Genomic DNA, 24,125 nt, shown 5'->3' with positions numbered 1-24,125 from the left:
GAAAAAAACAAAATTGGTGAGGCAAGTTAAGGATGAAGAGCAAGTTAAGGATGAAGAGCACTGCTCGTGGTGTATAAATGGATACAACCGCTTTGGAAAATTGCTTAACAATATCTACATACCTTATGACTTAGCAATTCTACTCCCAGGTATAAACTCAACAGAAATGTACCATATGTTCACAAAAAAAATGCAGTACAATATTCATAGAAGCACACTTCATAATTGTCCAAAACAAGATACTTCTCAAAAATACATCAGTAGTGGAGTGAATCAATAAATTACAGGATATTTTCACAATGAAATACTATGTGACAATGAATATAAACAATCTACAACTACAGGCAACTATATCGATGGTCTCTTACAAACAAAACAGGTTAGTGAAAGAAGCCAGATACAAGAGTATATACTGTATTATTCCATTTGTATCCAGTAAAAAAAAAAAAAAAAGAGGGGGGAATCTAATCTATATTGTTAGAAGTTGAGATAGTGGTTAGTCATGGCAGGTGGTTAGAAAGAGCTACACGGGGGTTCCTGGTATGCCAGTATTGTTCTATTTCTTGATTTGAGTGTTGGTTACAAAAATTAAGTTCAAGTTTATTAAAATCCACCAAGCTATTTAATCATGCTCTGTGTACATTTTTTAAAATAGACATTTTTTTAGAGCAGTTTTAGTTTCACAGAAAAATTGAGGGGAAGGTACAGAGATTTACCATACAATCCCTGACCCCACATATCCCCCTGAAGAGCCTCCCCTATTAACATCCCTCACCAGAGTGGTAAATTTGTTATAATTGATGAACCTACATTGACATATTGTTATTATCCCAAGTCCATACTTTACATTAGCGTTCACTTTTGGTTAAGGGGTCTCTGCCTTTTCGTGGCTCGACAGCTCATTTCTTTGCAGCACTGAATAATATTCCATTGTCTAGGTTTAATACAATTTATCCATTCACCTACTGAAGGACATCTTCGTTTCTTCTAAGTTTTGGCAATTAAGAATATAGCTACTCTATGCATCCATGTCCTGGTTTTTGTGGGGATATAAGTTTTCAGCTCCTTTGAGTAAATACCAAAAAGCATGGTTGCTGGATCATATGGCAAGAGTAGTTTTATCTTTATAAGAAATGGTCAAATTGTCTTTCATAGTGGCTGTACCACTTTGCATACACACCAGCAATGAATGAGAGCTCTTGTTGATCCACATCCTTGCTAACATTTGGTGTCAGAGTTCTGGATTTTGACCATTCTAATAGGGGTGTAGTGATATCTCATTTTTGTTTTAATTTGCATGCCCCTAATGACATATGATGTGGAGCATCTTTTCATATGCCATTTGTCATCTGTATTTCTTCTTTGGTGAGATGTCTTTCAAAGTCTTTGGCCCATTTTTTTTTTTTAAGAAATGTTTTTTTTTTAAGATTTATTTATTTATTTGAGAGAGCGAGAATGAGAGAGAGTACATGAGAGGGGGGAGGGTCAGAGGGAGAAGCAGGCTCCTCGCTGAGCAGGGAGCCCGACGTGGGACTCGATCCCAGGACTCCAGGATCATGACCTGAGCCGAAGGCAGTCGCCTAACCAACTGAGCCACCCAGGTGCCCCGGGCCATTTTTTTTTTAATTGAATTGTTCATTCTCTTATTCTTGAGTTTTGAGAGTTCTTTTTAGGGGCGCCTGGGTGACTCAGTTGGTAAAGTGTCTGCCTTCGGCTCAGGTCATGATCTCAGGGTCCTGAGATCTGGGATCGGGCTCCCTGCTCAACAGGGAGTCTGTTCCTTGCTCTCCTTCTGCCCATCCCACCCCTCCGCCCTGCTCAAGCTCTCTCTCTCTCAAATAAATGAATAAACTCTTTAAAAAAAAATAAGAGTTCTTTGTATATTGTGGTAACAGTCCTTTTCAAATATTTTTTCCCAGCCTGTGACATTGTTTTTGAATCCATGTACTTTTCAGCATTTACATTATATCATTATTTTGTATTAAGAATTTTACCTTTGTTATTGTGGCATAGATACATAATGCAAAATTAACTGAATTTAACCATTTTTAAGTGTACAGTTCAGTGGCACTAAGTACATTCACATTGTTGTGCAATCATCACCACTACCTATCTCCAGAATTTTTTCACCATCCCAAACTTAAACTCTCTGTCCATTAAACTGTAACTTTCCATTTCCCTTTTCCCCCAGCCCTGAAAACTACTATTCTATCCCTATGAATTTGACTATTCTAGGTATCTCATATAATTGTAATCATACCAAATTTGTCCTTTTGTGTCTGACTTACTTCACTTAGCTTAGGGGTACAAGTGGAAATAGAAATGGAGATGAAGATTACGAAATTTGTCCTTTTGTGTCTGACTTACTTCACTTCAACAAGATTCATCCATCTTGTTGCATGTGTTAGAATTGTGTACCTTTTTAAGGACTGAATAATATTTCATAGTATGTCATCATTTTAAAATGTCATATAAATGGTCTTCACATCAAAGTCATGAAGCCAAACATCCTTGGCCAACTAGCTGATACCATGAGCAATTTGGCCAGAATTATATGTAAATGATGTATGTGATCACTTCTGTAGCATTATTTGAGGGAACTGAGAGTGTCCTTGTATTCTTAAATGTCTCCCTTCCTCACTTATGATACGTTATTTAAAATTCTACACAGGCTATTTCTAAACTCAAATATTCCTGGAAGAGAGTAACTTATTAAGACAGTAACATCTTAGGATGGTTTAGATATACTACTTTCTTTTGTGAGAGGAGAGATCTTAAGAGGGAAAGAAAGAAAACATTTCTTCTGTTTCAAGTATTCTGTGAAGTGTCATGTTATGCTCATATCAGCTCCATAAAGCAGGACTGATAATCTTGGAAATGAGGAAGTAGACTCGGGTTCAGCAACTGGGACCAGATAAACAACTGCTATATGGGAAACTGGATTTCATTTTCAGGTCCAATACTTTCTTACTACACCATGCTGCCTACCAGAAAGAGATAGGATTTATGAAAGAGGAAGTAAAAGAAATAAAATACCAAGAATAACTCTATCAACTTCCTAAGTTTGTCTAAAACTAGCAAAGGTTGTCATTTCAACTGGTCTATTTCACAGAAGTTGCTTCTTATCATGAAATGACTAACATACACACATTAAAACTAATTTAAAATTTAGTCCATACTGAACTTTCCCAATAAAAAAAAAAAAAAAAAAGATTTACTGAGGGGAAAAAAAAGTATCTGATTGATTCATTGGATTCCAGGGAAGTCCTCTACCTCTAACCATTATGTCCACAGTGGCTCCCGTGGATTACTTTTTTCTCTATGGATGAGAGGGGGAAAAAAATGCCAGGCTTATGTTTGGAAAGTCATGTCACTGTTTGAAATCCTTATTCTTAGGAATTTCTTCCTTAGAAATTAACAAAAATCTTCTTGCTTTAAAACTATTTTTCAGAATAGATGGAGACTAACTGGCCAGTATTTTTCAAGATTCTATCCTAGAAGATTCTCAAACAGCTTTCTTTCCCCAGGTGAGATAATGTTAATGACTTTCATCGTATCTCCTAAAATAATCAGAATTTTCTTAGACTTTAGTAAGAAGTGTCAAGACTGAGAAAGAAACAGTTCATCTGCAGCTATTCAGCATCAGCCATGATTCATAAATGCCAAGTGCATCTGCTAACATCAAGCATAAACATGAAAGTAGCTTTATTAGTTTAGGCACATTAAACTGAAATAACCTAAACTGATATTAATTAAAACATGGGAAGACATAGCTATATCACCCAGATTTTAAAATGTATCTTACTATAGTGTTGTAATTTTATAGACTGAATTATATAGACAGAGATACAGATAGAGATAGGGGTACAAGTGGAAATAGAAATGGAGATGAAGATTATGAAATTAGATTGCTTTAGATAAGACCTGAAAAAAAAAATCACAAAATCTATTGTTAAGATCTTTATAAAGCCCTAAAATCAACTGTAGAGGAATCACAAAAGTTCTCAACTCTGCAGAATGAAATAAAGTCTTTCATGTGTTTCTTTGAAATATAAACAAATCACGATATCGTTGTTGCCGCCTGTTACCCTACAGTATAGAAGTCAAGCAATATTAGATCATACAATAGCCCAAGAAAAACCACTTCTCCCTTTGACCTAGTTTCAAAAGCATTTTCCCCTGGCTTTGAAGATGAATAAATATGCTTGTTAAAATACTAGATCAGGCCATCCACTCTTAGTAATGGATTCTATTAATTATCAACTAGTCCCTATTAAAGTGATTTTAAAATTTACTTGGAAAAAATTCTTTATTGTATAAGCCTTCTAATGTCTCTCTTTTTTTTCTACCAAATGATTGCATATTGGTTGCTCAAGAGATTACTAGTTATGCTTAGCTTTTGATTATCCCTTTAATAGAAACAAAGCTGAACAATATTCCCAATGCTCTACAAGTATCATGATTAAGAAACTTAAAAATAACCTCCCCTCTAAACCCCCTTAGTTATTCCATAAAGTTTAAATACTGGAACTACCATTTTCTTTAATAAAGATATTTCTACAAAACAGCCATTATTATCCATTATATTTCTTAAGTACCACTATGCTTGTTATATAAGCAAGATTTATAGGAGGTAAATTTTTGCCCAGCAACAGCCAAAGGAAAGGATTGTTAGCCATAATCCTTAATTCTATTAAGACAGAAAATATTGGCAAAGAGATTGTGATTATTTCCTTTCAAATTGGTTGGCATTTCCTAGCTCCAGATGCACTAGACATTTGAAACTGACTTGGGAGAATAAGTAATTTCATACTTTCTGTCTAATAAATGGTTCAGTAGTCCTGCCCTTTAATATACTTTAAGTTCATGTGCTAATTGAATAATACAAATTTTAAGATAAGAATACATTTGCAAATGTAGCATATCCCCATTTCTATTTGGTGATATATATAATTGGTTTTGGAAATGTTTAATTTACCAGTATCGAAAAGGTTGTGCCTAAAAAAATCAAGTTGTTTATCCTCTCAGTAGTTTAATAATGATAATTTTTTTAATTGAGTTTTATACATAGGCAGTCAATATTAATTATTACTATGAATCTGAATGTTTAGAAATTTATCAGATTATTTACAATTAAAATAAAGAATACCTGAAGACTTGGTTGACTATTACAATTGCTTTCTTATGAAAGAGAAAACATTTATCAAAGTGCATCTTTCTTTTGGTATATCATAGTACTAATTGTGTTCTACAAAATATTTAGCAAAGAGGAATATTAAAACCAAGAAAAAAACTATCTTTTGGTTTAATAGGCAATGATGATTTCTACTAGACTCTTTCACCCTGTTGCCATTCTACTACTATTACCTATTTCTACTAGACTCTTTCACCCTGTTGCCATTCTACTACTATTACAACGATATCGTGATACCCATTAGGTGTCGCCTACCTAATGGGTAACAAACTTGCAACCCTGTGAAGAAAGGGTTTATGGATGAGAACACCTAAATTTTAGAGAAGTTATATAAGTTGATTGAGGTCACATTGCAGACAATGACAGAAACTTGATTCAACTTCAAGTGGATCTAATTCAAAAATTACATGGACTTTTTTCATTATTCCATTACATTATGCTTTTCTCTATAGCCAGCAGCAACTAATGCTATTCTCAATACCACCATCACCATGATCTTGCCTCCTAATCCCTTGAACTATATACATCTAAACCCTCACAACAAAATAGTACGCATGCTCTCAGGCGATTTAAAGTAGAATTGGGGGTTCCAGGGAACAGAGCCTAACTTGAAGGTGAATTCAAATCTGGATATTTAAAAAGCTACAAAAAAGAAGCTTATTCTGCATAATAGAAGCCTCCAAGAACAATAAATGTCAGGGTAAAAGGGACAGAAAAAGCAGAGTGTGGCCCAGATGTTCTCAAATGCACCAGCTCTGTGCTATCTCTGTGTCAGGGGTACCCCTGTTGTCTCACAGTTCTTCTAAAGAATCCATCTACACCAAAGTACTCAGGAGCAGTGCAGATTTTACTGAAGATTTTGTAGCGAAGATGGAGGAGGAGATTTAAATTACACATCTCTCCAAAGCCTTTAAAGGCTTCTATTAGATGTTTCTTTTCTTTTCCAAATCACTACCAAGACTTTTTTTTTTTTTGTCTCGCCTCTTTCTCCACATGCTAGCCAACCTTGCTTATTCTTCTCTTTCCACCCTAAATTCTCAGAATCTTCAAGCACATCTCCCTTCAGAATGCTGAAATTTTCAGCTCTGCCTCAGGGACTACCTCCAAATTGCACTCAATCCCCTTGACATGCAGAAAAATAAAGGCCTTCTGATTTACATCACTCATCCTCCATAAAGGCAATGAGAAATTATAGTATTTTCTGAAATAAACTTGGCTCTCCAGAATCAGTGTCCATAAAAATTTATCCAGAATCACTGTTCATGAACATTATGTGGACTGATGCTATTCTCTACATAAACTCTGCCTGTCTCCATGTTCATTCTAGATGTCCTCACCTCAATCTCACTCTCACCCTCACTTATTTCAAATCCTGAACCTCGAGTCTGACTTTGGCCAAAAATCAGAATGGACCCTGCTTCCAAAGATGTGCACCAATAAAAATCAGCAACACCACATTTATTTAGCATTTCCTGTGCACTTGGCAGTCTGGTGAACACTTTAAAAATAAGGAATTTAAACCTCCCAAGAAGTCTATGAAGTAGATATCCATGTTCACATCTGCCCCTTGGCCTTTCCCTTGCATGAAACAAGACTTTCATCTTGGTGTTCACACATTAGTGATAAAGAGACAGTTTGCTCCGTAAGCAGCCAGGAACAGCACAGATATGTAGGTAACAATTACTTCGTACTCACATCTTAATGATTTAATGGGACAAAGAAAGTATGCCATTTTTTAAATTTAATTCACTTAAGTTATGTAGTGCTAAATAACTTCTCAAATGGTGTCGCCTACCTAATCTTCCCCAATCTTCACAGTAACATTGAGAAGCAAATATTGTTATGATCCCATTTTCACAGACCAGGAAAGGAGACTCATAGATGTTAAGAAACCTACACAAAAACCTATTAGCAAATGACAGATGTAACAGCTGTCTTATAATCTCCCTCCAGACCTATGCACTTTGAACAATATCATGACTCTATGTAACTGTGTATATTAGCTATATAGGATAGTTAACTATATAACTATATAAACACACACAAACACAGAGTAGTATGTGTTGTAGGGGCCAAGGCCAAGATGGGTCACTTTGGCATGAACATTATTTTGAGCTGAAGGCAATGTAGACCCCTGCAGTTTCAAGAAAAACTTTTGCCCCTCCCTTAACTACAAAGCAGAATCTAAATTGGGCATCTTCCTCAGAATAAGGGTTATTAGCAAAGTTAATTTTTATGTAAGTGACCCATTTGCAAGGCAAGGTAACATCTAATTACTGAACATCAGCTCTTCTTATTGCCCTGTGAATTGCATTCTTCTGAATTCCCAGACCCCTACCTTTTTCTCCTTAATTCAGGATGACATATATACCTCATTTTGCCTGACTATCTTTGGAATTTCCATGTCTTTGTGGATTCCCCATGCATATGCTATTAAATTTTATTTTCTCCTATTAATTGGTCTGATTCTTAGTCCTGCTAGAAGGACCTTTGAGGGGACAAGAATTCTTGCTTACTGACAGTGTGTATATGTGTGTGATTGTGTGTGCCAAAGAAATGGCACCTGGCTTAACAAGGCTGACTTATTTAATGCAGAGACTAATAGCTCAACAGCTACTCCTCTGAAAAAGTAAAAAGTTCAAGTATAGTGAACTGACTCAGAAATTCATAACTATAACATGTAAAATTGCTTTTAATTTCATCATTTAAAGCTCATATTTTTCATCTGTAAACTAGAGGTTATTATTATTATAGGATTTTGTATTATTTCAAAAAATACAACTTTACTTTGATTTATGTATGGATGGGTACTGGGGGTGGGGGTACCACAGTGTTTTCAGAGCTGACAGCTTCTAAAATTTTGAACCCAGAGCTGAAAATATAGAACATTCCTTCACACAATGTCTACTGAAAGGAGAAAAATAGGGTGGTAGCTAGGTAGGTAAGGAGCAATCTGAATGGGAAGGAAAACTGAAATCAAGACAACTTAACATATATTACATATATTACCAAGTGAATATGAACTGCAAAGTGTAGATGAAGTTACAAATACAAAAGAACTTCCAAGAAATGAGATGACAATCATAACATTTCTCTCACACAAGACAATTTGCCAAGAACATTATATGCATCATTTGTTTAATCCTCACATTGATTACACAAGGTATTTTATTATTATCATCTGCATTTTGTAGACAAGACAGTAGGCCTGAAGGGGTTATGCAAGAGCCCTAAGTCACCAGCCTGTGAATGGTATTAGCCACCATTTCCAAAGTGTGGCCACTACTAGCAACATTCTCTCAGGCAAAAGGGAAGGTGCGGTGGGAAGAGCTAAAAGTGGAGCAGCCAATCCACATGAATTTACAAAACAAAGAAATTAGAGTAATTTCAAACTCAGAAGTTGAAAAAAAAAAAGGAGTAATTCATGGCAGCTCAAACATTAGAAACAGGAAGTTCTGTAGCAACAGGGGCTTAATAAAAGAATAAAATATAGATAGATAAAATGTATAATTTAACAAATGTGTTCAAGCTGGCTCTTCCTGTGGAGCAGCTATGTGGGGGGAGGGGAGGGGAGTGGAGGGGAATCATGACTTAAAAAGACACCAGAGGGGTGCCTGGGTGGCTCAGCCGTTAAGCGTTCGCCTTCAGCTCAGGTCATGCTCCCAGGGTCCTGGGATCGAGCCCCGCATCAGGCTCCCTGCTCAACCAGAAGCCTGCTTCTCCTTCTCCCAATCCCCCTGCTTGTGTTCCCTCTTCTGCTGTCTCTCTCTCTGTCAAATAAATAAATAAAATCTTTAAAAAAAAAAAAAAAGACACCAGAGACGTATCCTAAGAGTATTGCAAGGAATTCTCGCTGAGAACAATGAAAAGAGAATAGGAAAAAGTTTCAATGTCATAAAATCTCAAACATTTGGGCAAGAATTAGAGTTAACTGCTTGAAATAAGGTTTGGAAAATGATTCTTTAGCTAATATCTTCTTAGAAAAAACAGAAGAACATTAGGTAATTTAATCACAATTACAAGGAAGGTTTATATAAAATTTCCTGTTTCTCAAAGCCTCACCTTAACTCTTGCTATTCACATCACCATTTTTGATTCCAGAGTACTGGAAACCAAGACTGTGCAATCACAAATAGAAAGTAAACATGCCGTGGTGAGTTTGTTTTCCCTTACTCAGGGTTTTCCTGTGGGGTGTATATGGTAGGAGTTACATCATGCATAGCCAATTGTATTCAGTTCATCAGCTGATTATAGACATCCCTTCCAGGAAAGCTTCCATCCCTGATATGCTCAACTCTATTACCCAACTCTGAGGCACAATGAAAGATTCATGAGGACAATGACGTATAGAGGTGTGAAATGCGAGATACCCAGGAGAAGATGAAATTCATTGCTCAATCACAATGTGTTTTATATAATACAGTGTGGCAAGCCACATACATGATCAAAAACATATCTTTATAAACTATGGCACCTCATACTTTAGTTATCATTTCTGCAAAGTAATACCTCACCTAGGCAGAATGCTCATGATGAACAGAAGATGGTCATCTCTCTGAACAGCTAGTATGCACTTACTTCCAAAGCTCGTACCTAAAACTTCCACATTTCATTCAGTGAAAAGTTTATTGGACTCTCACTTAGAGCCTTCTTATTTTTACTTTACACACAATTCTATTAATCTAATTCAAAATTAGACAGTCTCTCCCACGTATTAGTTGGTGAGGAATTTCATATTTCAAAGCCTCCATTGACTCACCTATAAAATGGGTATTTCACAGAATAGGTATGAAAATGTAATCAGCACATTGATGTAAAGTATAAACACAAAGCAAGTGCCCTAGAGTTTAAATGCAGATATTTTTTCATAGAACCTGATACCACATTGTGAACCAACTACCTTATCTGAGCCTCTGAGTAAAAGCAAACCTTTCCAATGCCAAAAAAAAATGGGCTATTCTGGAATTCTTGAGAGACTGATTATATATCGATCTCCACAGGGGAAACTCCCTAGGGAATTTTCAAAGGTAACTGTAATTTATAGGATTGCCTTTTATTGCTAGTGTTGATATCTCCCTAAGAATTCAAACTGCATGGCAATCTTAACCTAATGAGCACAGGAGTAAAGAGCTCTTCCTAAGCTCATTGCACTACATTATAGCACAGGATAATCAATGCTCATGATGATGAATAAAGCCATCAAGAAAGTGTTAAGTATATGTTCTTTAATGCTCTGAGAAAGAAGACAAAGTAAAGAGGCATGTTTAGAAAGATCACCCCTTTAAAAACCTAAAATTTAAACAGCATTTTTTTCAGGAAACTTAGAGGTTTCAGTCAAGAAATTTCATTCATTCGGGGCACCTGGGTGGCTCAGTCGGTTAAGCGGCTGCCTTCGGCTCAGGTCATGATCCTGGAGTACCGAGATCGAGTCCCGCATCGGGCTCCCTGCTCAGCAGGGAGTCTGCTTCTCCCTCTGACCTTCCCCCCTCTCATGCTCTCTGTCTCATTCTCTCTCTCAAATAAATAAATAAAATCTTTAAAAAAAAAAAAAAGAAATCTCATTCATTCCAAACAGAGCTGATCACAATGTCAGAATATAGGACCACTGTCTTCCCATTCATTTATATAAATGGTTTAAAATATTAATGGTTTAATGAGTTTTCAGGACTTGAACTCAAGACTACCAAGGTAATTCTTCTTTAGGGGGAAAAAAGCAGTTACCTAAACATACACCCTTTCATGACCTTTGCTTACTGTACTAAGTTGTTTATCTTTTTTTATTGATTTGTAGGAGCTCTTTAGAAAGGCCCTTGAGGATATTAAGGATATGAGCCTTTGCTTCTGAATTTTAAATAAATTTCCACAGTTTACCCTTTGTTTTATGGGTTTGTTTGTTTGTGGGTTTTTTTTGCCAGAAGTCGTAAATTTTAGTGTAATGAAATATGACATATTTTTCTCTTATGATCCCTGAGTTGCTCTCACGTAAAGGGAAACCTTTTCCAATCTGAGATGATTAAAATATCCTCCTATACTTTCTCCTATTACCCTGTGTGACTTTAGTTGCACATTTAAGTCATTAATCCAATTGTAGCTTATGTTTGCATTAGGCAAGGTAAACAAATTCCCAATAAAACATCTTGTTTGAAAATATAATTCTTTGCTTCTTAATCCATGCAGATAAAAGCATGGATTTTTACACTATGCATAGGAAAAATAAGTGGAGTAAATTTTTCATGTTATTCTAAATTATCAAACATTCATATCTGTTAAAATAAGTAAACATTTTGGTGTCGTGATGAGAAGGAAAAGGGAACTAACACTTACAAAATGCCGAAAATGTGCCATGCACTGTCCTGGGGACACTATATACACCATTTCATCGAATTCAAATGAAGCAGAGATTCAGAAGGGATGACAACTTACCCCCCAGTCACGTGGAGCAATGGTTCAAAACCAGCTTGTTCTAACCTCAAAATGTAGATTCTTTCTGCACAAAGACACAGAAATGTTACAACATGTCTAAGGGATGCAAGATTATAATATTTAATGGTTAATGCTATTTTTTCCCAAATGCTAAGTAGCCCATTTAATGCTTTGGATAACAGTTATTATCATCATGTTGTATCAATTATAAAGTGCAAAAATGGTAATATAAACGGAATTCTATTCCTGAGTAAGATGAGGGCTGGAAAATGTATTATTGTCTCTTTTTCTAATTCTGTGTTCTGAATTTCGAGACTGGAACTTAGTACAGAGGTGACATGATAATCCACAAAAGTTCTAGGCAGTTGGGTAATTTTGTACTTCTAGGTATTGCTCCCATCCTCTATACACTCATCCACAATGATTAAGGACCTAGGTATAACCACTTTGTGAAGTAAAATCAAAATAAAGTAAATTCTGTTGTTTGCACATATAGCCCAAAAGAAATATTTATGTTAATGTTATGCACACTATTTTTCCTATTAATACCATGTCAACACAAAGGTTTATAGCACTTTATTACATGAAACACATCACCACATACATTATCACGATTGATTTCCACAATCACGGCATAAAAGGAAAAGCAGGGCAGACATTATTTCTTTTGCTTTACAAGGTAACTGAAGTTGCACTTACCTAGATCCCAAGGCAGGGAAACAAATGAATGAAGGAGCAGGAGCTACAACTCAGCTCCTGGGATTCCTGATTCAGTTCTTCCCCTTGCTGTACTCCTTTAAAAAGAAAAGAAAAACTAGCTTTAATTTTAAAATTCAATGAAAGTCTAATAAAATAATTTTAAATGATTTATTTTATTAACATCTGCCCTATAAACCTACCCTCTTATAAAAAGAGATAGTGTAATCTCAGTCCCTAGAGCTATTTGAGAAGTTAAAAGGACAAATATCTGTCCTTGAGGATTGAGAAAAATAGCAGGTTGACAAGAAGGTCTGCTGGGTTTCATACTAAGCCAATAATGAATAGTCATAAAGGATTTACAACTTTCATATCTTTTGGGGAAAAGTTCAATTCCTGACATGCTGATAGACCTACTATATACAGAGCATTCGGAGGGGTACTAAGAAAATACAGTGGTAAGTGAGATGTTTGAAACCAATATTTCCTGTGGCTGTCTCTGAGAGTGTGGGGCTTAGGGGAGTTCATCGACATAATTCTATCTCCAAATTTTTATCTAATTAGCATGCATTTGTTTTAGAATAAGAAATAAATAAATAGAAAAAGTATGGAAAAGGATATAGTATAGTGCATTCTTATTTCTAATAGAAGAGGCCCCCCATTTTAACATGCGGAAAGAGAGGAAAGCCACATTGATTGAGCAAAGACTATGTCCAGGCATTTTCTTAGATGGTTAGAAACATTAATCTTATTTACTTCTCACCACAACTTTTCAAGGAAAATATTATCATCCTCATTCCATAGATTTAGAAACTGGCTCTTACTGAGAATATATGACTTGCCTTTGGTCACGCAACAAGGTTTCAGACCCCAAGTACAGTACTCTTTGCGCATTCCCATAATACCTTTCTTTTTATCCTATAGACAATAGGCTTGCCTATTGCAGAGAATACCAGTCTGACTTATGACTAAAAAGGAAAATCATGTGCAGTCCCTAGGAGCGCTATATGCTGTTTTATTTGTAGTTCCCTAATACACCAAATATCAATTCTTAATGAATTATTCCTAGTTCCAATGAATTATTGCACTGAATCTATTATATCCAACCAATTGGTTTGCTTGTTGATCAAGTTTTCCCAGTAGATAAAATGGAAAAAAATATCAACCACTTACCTGTTTTATTTTTATTTTATTTATTTATTTATTTATTTATTTGAGAGAGAGAGAGAGAGCATGAGAGGGGGGAGGGTCAGAGGGAGAAGCAGGCTCCCTGCTGAGCAGGGAGCCCGATGTGGGACTCGATCCCAGGACTCCAGGATCATGACTTGAGCCGAAGGCAGTCGCTTAACCAACTGAGCCACCCAGGCACCCCCACTTACCTGTTTTAAACTAATGTAGTTCAAGCAATTGCCTGAAGTGTTCCATAATTGATATTAACTATGCACCTAATACCACCCTGAAATTTTAATTTGTACATTCCAGGTTAGAAACAAAACATGGAGCAAACAAATGATTCAAGTTGAATGTAGAGACTGTCACTTAATGAAAGAAAAAATTTAGAATTATAAATTAACAAAAGAGTTTTTTTTAAAAAGCACATAGTCAGGAAAGTTCAGATTGGATTAATATATATCAGCAAGATGCTAAAGATTCCAATATGTGCAGCAAGATTAATATTTACAGAGAAAAATAAGCAAAATGATTAGATATTTTTGAGAAATAAAATTACTTCTAGCCATCAGGAAAATGGTTTTTCTTGGAAAGTTTTAGTGACTGAAATTAGGGACAAATGGGATTTCTGGGGTATCAGTGAGGTTCTCTTGCTTGATCTCAATGCTGGTTAAATGTGATGCTCAGTTTGTGTTTTCTGTTTGTATATCACTGTTCAATAAACATTTCTAAGAAATTATGTCTAGCAGTGAAGACTAAAAACACCCTGACTGGTTTTTAAGGATTTTTTTTGCATCTTTGCACTATAGATTAAAACAAACAAACAAGAGTCATGAGAATAGCTTATATAGTCAATATCTATTCACTTGCAAAAGAAAAAGACAAAATAGAGGCACCTGGGTGGCTCAGTTCGTTGGGCATCTGCCTTCAGCTCAGGTCATGATCCCAGGGTCCTGGGATTGAGCCCCACATCGAGCTCCCTACTTGGCAGGGAGTCTGATTCTCCCTCTCCCTCTGCCCCTCTCCCCGTTCATGCTCACTCTCTCCCTCTTGTGTGCTCTCTCTCTTTCAAATAAATAAATGAAATCTTAAAAAAAAAAAAAAAGAAAAAGGCAAAAGAAAATCTCATAAAATCATTTCACTAAAGAAAAAAAGATGAGTTCCTCTTAGTATTCCATAAGTATTTGACCTGGGATAAGAAGGGGTGATCTAAAGTCCTCAGACACAACAGGCACCCAATTAACTCCCCTTTCTTCTTACACTCATATGCACACATGCACAAATACACTAACACACATACACACACACATGCATGCACCCCAAACCAGGTAAACCATTCCTGAAAATAAGTCTCTGATCTATAAAGAGTCACTATTGAGCAGGACTCAGACACTTATATTTCTAAGGGTTAACTTTAGGATAATTTTAATTAGTGTCAAATCTGACAAGCCAAAATGCTTTGTAGGGTTATTGCTGATCCATGACACTCTTATTTTTAAAGTCAATTATTTGAACCCCCAATTCTATTGAAAGCCTATTAGAAGATAATTTTAAAATAGCACACTTAATTTCAACAGAAGCTAGTAATTCTCTAACTTTAGAATTCATAAGGATGGTCTGGAACATTTGTTGACTACATAGACTTTTAATCTTTATGTCAGAGACCTTGATTCAGTAGATCAGTAGGGCCCGTCCCAGAAATCTATACTTTCCTGAAGCATGCCAGGTAATTCTGAAACAGATAATCAGCACACCACACCTTGAGAAACACTGCCATTACTAGAACCTCAAATTTTAATTTCCTGCCAAACTCTGCATGGGATTCAGAGAGATCACAATACAAGCAGTGTGCATGGACCTGAATAACCAGATGGTTTTCATCCTGGAAATCTAACAATCGATGATTTAATACCACGCTAGAGTAAAACAAGGGAGAATAGCACAACAGGACAGGTGACTTCACCATGTTCTCTTAGTAAGTTTGACAAGATGTACCCTGGCTAAAGTATTGTACATTTGTAAACTTTGTTCCAGTACTTTCACAAGCCTTCATCCTATGAAACACAATAGTTTATGTGAGGGAAAAGGGTTCAACTCAGTAAACTTTTATGACACCCTGACCCATGGTTGGCTAACACCTAACAAAGACTTTGGCTAGCTAGCAGGCAAACACTCCTTTTGGAGACAAGCCCCATCCATGGAAGCTGTTACTCAACTTGTCACAGCAAGTATACAAGCATTACATCTGGACTGTCATGGGCTGTCAATCACAGAATGGCTTACTAATTTTCTGCAACCTAGAACCTTATCATGCTAGAGGCAGCAGCTACCTTGTTTACCCTCATTCTTAGGCAATCTTTCTCTGCACTATCATTTTGTTCATTAACGTTCTTGCATTGACAAGAGCCAAAGAAAATTCAAATGCAACCCAGAAACAACAGAAATGTGTCATCCTGGAACAGACATGTGGTCCGTCCAACCTAGGCACCTGCTTCTCATGATGAGTAATGCCAGATGTTTCAGGGAAAGATATAAGTCTCTATTACACATGTGCTTTATTCAATTGTGCAATGATATATCACAAGGGAGTTTTCTTTTTCTGACCCTGGGTTAACCAACAGTTGCAGCCTAATATTTCAAGACAACAGCCCTTGAACCCATTACCCCTACATCCTTTACAGCACCCTCTGAAGAAAGAAAAGAAAAGAAAAAAGAATATTTGTTCAATATGTTTCCTCATCAACTCTGGACCAAAGCAATTATACTTGTAGACAACATTTCCTGGTTTCCATTAAGAAGATGGCTGGATATTTGATATAAGGATAATATTTGTTAGATACAGTAGGTAAATGAGAACTAGTTCACATTTGCAGATTGCTTGGAGACAAAAATCTCTATGCTGATAATGTTCAAAGTTGGTATTAGGAAAACCTTCCAGAATCTGTATAGCTGACAGCATAATTTGGGTAAAATGACAAAAAAAAACAAAAAACAAAAAAACTAGCAACAATTGCAAGAATTTTAAACACTAACAATTTCTCTTTGATTATATATTCTTGAAAAAATTCAACAAGAAACAAAACAACAGTGTGATTTATTCATTTGTTGAACAAATATTTATAGAGTACCTTCTCTATTCACTGTGTTAAGAACTAGGGAAGTAGTCATGGGTTTTACCCTTATGTGGTCAAAGAGAGGAAATGGACAATTGTTAGAGAAATAAATAGATAATATAATGACAAATTGAGATATATGCTCTGAGAGAAACCAGTATGGTTATAACAGAGAAAAACTAGAGGAACCTCCTTAGAGTGGCCAGGTACAGCTTCTCCAAGAGGTGATGTTTAAGCTGAAATGAAAGCTTAAGAAAATTAAGATCATGTCAAGAGCAGAAGGGGAGTGTTCAGAGTAACAGAAACAATGAGTCAAGTCCTACAGGTAAAACCAAGGTTGGTGTGTTGTAAGAACTGAAAGGAAAGGGAAATCAGTGTGCCTGGTAGTCAGTAAAAATCAGATCTTATAGGACTTTGTAGGTTATTGTGAAGAGTTGGGGCTTTATAATAAATGAGATGGGAAGCCATTAAGGATCTTCAAGTTGCAAAATGGTATAAACATATTAACGTTTTTTAAAGATCACACTGGATACAGGGGAAGAATGTAATGGAGGAGGTGAAGAGAGTTTGGGGAGGTCTGTTAGAGCACTGATTCTCTAACTTTAAAGTACACGGGAATATCTGGTGATCTGGTTAAAATGCAGATTCTGACTCTCCAAGTCCAGGTGGGACATGAGATTCTGCATTTCTAACAAGCTCCCAAGTGATGCAGATGTGGTCCACGGACCACACTCTGAATAATAAAGTATGAGAATACTTTTACCACAGTCCAAACTTTTGTCTCTTTCAAGATGGTGGCTTGAGTTAGGATGGAAAATGTGGTAATGGAGGAAATTTGACAGATTTGATATACATCTGGGAGTTAGAACTATCAGATTTGCTATAGCATGCTTCTTTACATCATAGCAGTGTAGAATTAAGAAGACCTCTGAAACCAAAATTTATGAAGGTAAAAGTGGATCCAGAAGTTCTGGTCTCAACACTGGGTATGGATGGAGATAACAGCTGAGGAATTAAAGTCGGACGTGGAAACTTTCAATGAGTAGGCCAGAGCTTAGTTTGGGGGATAACTTAGAGGGGGTTGAAGGAGGTGGTAGGTGGGATAGAGCTGTTGTCTGGGGCTCAGCCTGACAGCCAGGGAGTTATCAACAGTACATCAGTGAGACCAGATGACCAAAGATGCACAAGAAAGAACCTCGAACCTCAAACTCAGGAACTTTGTTCTCTGCCACATTTTAGCTCTGTGTCTCTGAAAAAAAAAAAATCACCAGTCCTTATATCTATTTCTTTATTTAATAAAATATGATGCAATGAGATCATGCACATGAAAACATTTAGCATGACACCTATCATAATGAGAAGGTATTAATAAATATCAAGTGAATTACACTTACATGTTTCCATGGGGGACCACTTCTGCTTATTCTGAAGATATAAAAAGAAAATTGCTTACTTAGCTATAGGAGGGAGTGATTTCATAATATGGAGTGTGTCCATATGCAACCCATGTTATTTCTGTTCTGGTAAAGATGCTTTCTGACAATGAAGTTGGAAAGCCTTTTCTTAGGGGCAATAAGTAAGTATCACCTTTAAATTCAAAAATAGTCCACACTTCTGCAAATGCTTCAAAGGTAATTCCAATAAAATATAATATTGTTAATACAGAACTTAAAGAGCTTATCCAGTCCCTTCACCATACCTGAAAGCACCCCTAAAAGACTTATGTTTCAAAACTCTTTTTTTTTTTTTAAGATTTTATTTATTTATTTGAGAGGGAGAGAGTGAGAGAGAGCATGAGAGGGGAGAGGGTCAGAGGGAGAAGCAGACTCCCCACTGAGCAGGGAGCCCGATGTGGGACTCAATCCTGGGACTCCAGGATCACGACCCAAGCTGAAAGCAGTTGCTTAACCAACTGAGCCACCCAGGTGCCCTATGTTTCAAAACTCTTAGGAAGGGATCGGCAACACTGAACCTGGCTCTTTCAGGTCACCCTGCAGTGGCCATCAAAATTTTTCTCTTGATTTGATCTCAGTCTTCTACTGTTGTTTGTTGTATTACTTGTACTAAGACCAAGGCTTGCTGACTTTATCTTTCCTGGTTAAATTTAAAGTCATTCATTTTACCACACTTGCAGAGGGAATAGAAAATACCTGGTCACCATATTCCAGTACTCAGGTCTGGTGTGAAGTTAGATTGACTTCAATTAAGCCTCTTTTGTAATTAACAGCAAATACTTGCATACAAACAAAGTGCCAGAAGTCCCCCCAAGCTGTTTGATCTCTAAGTGGGTAAAACATGATCCCTGTAAACATACTCTGCATCATTAATTCATAGTGATTATAGTTTTCCCAGTGATACAAAGGCAAATTCAGTCTTTTCAAATTACATATATAAAATAATTAGCTTCTTTATAATCTTAAAAGACATGGGTTTTATGGCTCTCTCAGGATAGGGAAGAATTTACAGAGTACAACTTGTATAGCCCTATGAGTTTGTTTACTTGTTGAACCCTATGCCTGAAATAAATGACCAGGGATCTTGCCCCAAAACCCACTACATCTACCCAATCAAGGCAGATGTAGTATCAGTGACCACATTCCTTTTCTTTCTCTGCACTAGAATAATTCTCAGATTCTGAAACAGGGCCTCTGAAATTTCCATTGGCAATCCACTCTGATAGAAAAGGAGTAATAATTTTGGTCATTATCATTGTGCATGCTCTTTTAGGCAAACTTTAGGACCATATCCAAAATATCACATGCAACTCTAGCCCTCTGTGAGAACTTCTCACAAAACATTTCTAAGTCAATTCCTCAATTGCACAGAACCTTTCCAATGCAGAGGAAACATCCAGGCATTTCCCGCTCTTGCGAAACAATCACTGTCCACTTCCACTCATAACCAGGGCAACATCGAGGAACTAAGTAGTCTAACCACACGAACTTCTGAATCCTACAGACCAGTCCTTCCCTTCACTTGGTCTCATAATAAATAATGCCAAATTTTGGGGTTTCAGAGTTGAAAAACTTTTAAGAACCTAACAGTTAGGCAATTATCTCTCACCTATATTTCTGAAATGACCTTGATCAAGCTCTCCCTACTGCCAATTCACCTCACTTAAATCCATCCTACACACTGACCCCAGAGGGAGATATCCAAGATGCAGATTTGATCATGATGCTCAGGCAATGGAAGAGCTTATATTTAACACATTAAACCCATTGATATTCTTGTCTGACTCTCTCACTAAACTGTAAAACATTTAAGGCAAGGAACAAATCATATTCATCCCATTAATCCCACAAGCTAATACCAGGCATGGCATTTAATAGATACTTCATAAATGTTTATTGAATGAGTAAATGTTAGGTCTTTAGAATCACAGATTCCCAAAAATGGAGATCAAGGAAAAAATCGGGGGGGGGGGGGAAACAGTAAATGACAAAGATGCCAAAGTATAGACTTTCTCCTGCATCTTCCCTTTGTTCCCCAGAGCAGTTAAAGTAATATCTGAAGTAAATGCTTTATATCACAACCTCCTGCTACATCCAGAGCTTCTGAGATCACCATCACTTCCCAAGTGATATGCAAGGAAATCACATTTTACACCAACACATTATTACTGAAACAAAGCAAAGCTGTCCTCTAGGTTTTAAGTAGAATGGAATGGAATGTTTTCTGAACCCAATTTCACTAAAATGGATGTCAATACATATCCTCCAGTAATGATATCTCAATATCATCTGCCTTTCTATGCCTACCACACACACACACACACACACACACACAGGTTTTTGATACAGCAAATCCTACTTAGATATACGGGGGGTAAAGCTTACTCACCCTTAACTACCATTCCTCCTCGGCTCCCCTAACTGCATTATAATCATAGTCATTACTGCCTTAATGATAGTAATAATGCTTTGTGCTTCTACAGCACTTCTCAGATGATCTCAAAGCATGACTGGATCATGACTGTAAAAATTAAGAACATTTGCCTCCTCTGGAGATGGCGTTTGTAATAAGGGCGAGAGCTCACAGACTTGTCTGACACCCACAAGTCAAAATTATGAGGAGGCTTGCACAGATTTCTTTTATTTAGCTAGGAAAGGGTGATTTTATGGACACAGGTCAAGACAAGTCTCCAGAGGAGCCCAGCAAAGAAGAAAGACCTACTTCTTATTCAACACTCTCTGACCTTATCAAATACATTTCATACTGACAAGGAGGAAGAAAAAATTTAATGCTTCCATAGTTTAAATTTGCAAAGTGCCTTTCAAGTCATGACAACAAATTGACCAGCTGCCCCATTTAGTCTTGTTCTTCGGTCTCAAGCCAAACCTCCATATGACTCAAACTTCTTGTCCCCCTTTCATGCGACACTCTCACAGCTCCCCCAATATCTCACTGCAAGTTCTATATGGTCATTGTTATAATTATGTTCCCATGATCCCAGGAAATCACTTAGAAAACTCTACAAAACATAAGGAATCCAGTTCACCCTTCATGAGGACCAACCATCTATTATTATTATGCCAGGGTAAGGCAAAGCACTGGGAACAATATGTAAAGATGTACTCTCTGCCCTTGAGGAGTTCATATTCTTTGTAGGCTAGAGATCATGAGAAGGGATAATTGGTCCTGCTTCCACACCATGACTGCCCCAAGAAGTTTATTCTCTACATGGCAGCAGAAAGACAAATTTAAAATACAAATGAGATCATATTGCTCACTTGCTCAAACCCCTTTGATAATTTCTCAGCACATTTAGAATGATACCTAAATTCTAACCATGACCTACACAGGGCTCCCTGGATCTCTTGCTGCCTGCCTGTTTCTCCAGTTTCATTCTTTTCCCTGTGAACCTTCCAAATTAAAGCACATTCACTTCCTTTCTGCTTCTCTAAAAATCTAAGCTTAAACACCTCCAGGCTTCCACACTTGCTGCTCCATCCTCTTATAATACACATCTAGACCATCATATGACTTGTTCCCTCATTTTATTAAGCTCTCTCCTGCAGCCTCAACTCAGAGAAGCCTTCCTTGACCACTTCCTCTAACATAGCTATCCCAATCTGTGATAGGTCAACTCTATCTTTTTAGCCTACTTCATATTTTTTCACCATACTTACCCCTATCTGGCATTATAATATATGTGTTCATGTGGTTGATTGGTCACCATTGGTCCTCTCCACCAGAATGTAAGCTCTATATGGGCAGGGATTTTGTTGTGTTCATTACTGTTACCCAAGCACCTAGAATAACACTGCACATAGTGTCTGCTCAATAAATATTTCTTGAAAAATAAATAGTGGAAAAATTCTCTATACCAATTTTCACCTAATAATACCACTGGATCACCTATTTGCTCCAGGTACCCTAAGGATTCTTTAAGGTCTTCAAGATGGGAAAAGGAAGGGAATGGATCTTTACCTATTGAACTGAGACACACTAATGTGGGTAATATCTATTTGCCCACAGTCATCCTTTACTGTCTATAATCCCAGGTCTCTCTGTCCTTTACACATTAGGCACTATAATTATGATTTTATTACTGGAGACTGGCTGTCCAGTCATCAGGAAACATCCTTCTTTGACGTGTGTTGCCCCATGGACATAGATAGGCCTGATAACTGTGCCTCTTTGTCTAAATCTGCTCCTATTTCTTTTGAGCAGGCTTAAACTTGATGCATTCATATATCCCAAGAAAGTTTCCTCATGAGAACAATAACAGGAACTGGATTGTTTTTATAAACCTTCATGTCTATCTTGTTAGCCCCCAGGGGTCAATTTTTTTTTTTTAATCTTGCTTCCTTATGGGGTATTTCAAACTATCAAAACAAGTTTGTGCAACAGAAAAGCAACTTGGTTGGATTCACCAAGAGCCTGGCAGTGTATCTATAAATACACACAATTATTTGGGCAAAATATTAATGGGCAAAATGCAAGGGCACAAAAGTCAAGCTTATCAAAATGAGCACACAAATCATGAGATATACCACATTGGTGCTTTTGAAGTTCTGATACGTTCAAATAAGTCTTGGAACTTACTGTAATGTCTCATTCATAATTGCCCCTAATTCTGTATAAAGCTGCCTCCCCAGCAAAGATCACTCCCTCCTTTCCACCCCAATGCCCAGTAAGTATATTGGTTCCCATTGCCAGCAGGCAGCACCCTGTGGCATATGAGAAAACAGGTTGATGGCATTGTTTTTATACCTCTTTTTTGCTTTAACAATCAGTTAACAGTCGGCTTGATCTCATTGGCTGACAACAATGTTAATTCAGAAAATGTGGTTTCCAATCACACAGGATAAGCACAGTTTTCCCAGCAGTATTTCATGCCATCACCTGTCTTTCTAGAAAGTGAGGTAAAACACTACAGGCTTACCAAAATATTTATTAGTCATGATATTGGTTTTCTTTTGAAACTGTATTAGACTGAGCTAAAAACTGCTTTTCCATTTCTGAACCTAAAAATGAACCAGAGCTAAGTAGCCACACACCCATCTGTTCATCCACTCACCTATCCCTTTTAACATGCATTAAACATCTACTCCAGGGCAGACCCTGCTAGAATCGCAACTATAAGTATTAACAAGACACGGTCCTTGCTCTAAATCAATTATCTACCTTCAACCAAAGTTTTTGTCTTCAACAACAGCAATAGCTTTTAGGTCAAAACATACGTAGTCTGTGGAGCTTTACACCTACTAATATCCCTTTCATGACTCTCTACCAAAGCTTTAATCGAATCCATGCTCCAAATCTGTGATGTTGGGATTCTCCTATTTCCTTGATTATTCATAGTCTATAATTTACAAAGTACTTTTCACATACAGCATTTCAATTAATCCTCGTAACAATCTGTGAGTTAAATGTCATAAACCTCATTTTATTTATTTTAAATTTTTATTTGAATCACCCAGTGCTCATCACAAGTGCACTCCTTAGTCTCCCTCACCTATACAACCCATCCCCCCACTCACTTCCTCTCTGGTAACCATCAGTTTGTTCTCTATAGTTAAGAGGCTGTTTCTTGGTTTGCCTATTTTTTCCCCTTTGCTCCTCTGTTTTGTTTCTTAAATTCCACCTATGTGAAATCATATGATATTTGCCTTTTTCTGACTTATTTCACTTAGCAAAATACTCTCTAGCTCCATCCCTGTTGTTGCAAATGGCAAGATTTCATTCCTTATGGCTGAATAATACTCCACTGTTTATTTCATGAATCTCATTTTATAGAAGCAAGAGCAGAACCTCAGGAATGCTATTTCACTTGCCCAGGGTTACACATGGTCTTCAGGGTAGAAATGGACATTTCCGACTCCATGTAACTGCACTGTGGCTTCCAGTTATCAGCTGGATTGTCTCCTTTTAGTCTTCTTTGGTTGCATACTCCATTAACAAATATTTGTTATTTTTTAAATATTTATTTAAATATTTAAAAATTTATTTATTTTTAATAAATTTATTTATTTTTTTTTGACTGCTTCATTTTAAAGAATGTCCTGGGATTTGCTCAAGAG

At 36.8% G+C, this 24,125-nt stretch overlaps 1 protein-coding gene across 1 annotated transcript in view; it reads right to left on the bottom strand.

Annotated features, from left to right (window-relative positions):
* The window catches only part of DIO2 (iodothyronine deiodinase 2), a 217,740-nt gene that overhangs the window by 66,305 nt on the left and 127,310 nt on the right, over positions 1–24,125 (bottom strand). The window contains 2 exon segments of the mRNA XM_034993091.1: positions 11,618–11,681; positions 12,317–12,411. The gene's annotated coding sequence lies outside the window, so the exon portion shown is untranslated.

The sequence above is a fragment of the Mirounga leonina genome, unplaced genomic scaffold, assembly GCF_011800145.1.
Source record: "Mirounga leonina isolate KUSES-001 unplaced genomic scaffold, KU_Mleo_1.0 Mir_82, whole genome shotgun sequence".
Lineage (NCBI taxonomy): Eukaryota > Metazoa > Chordata > Mammalia > Carnivora > Phocidae > Mirounga > Mirounga leonina.
This window is presented reverse-complemented; position numbering and strand designations above follow the sequence as displayed.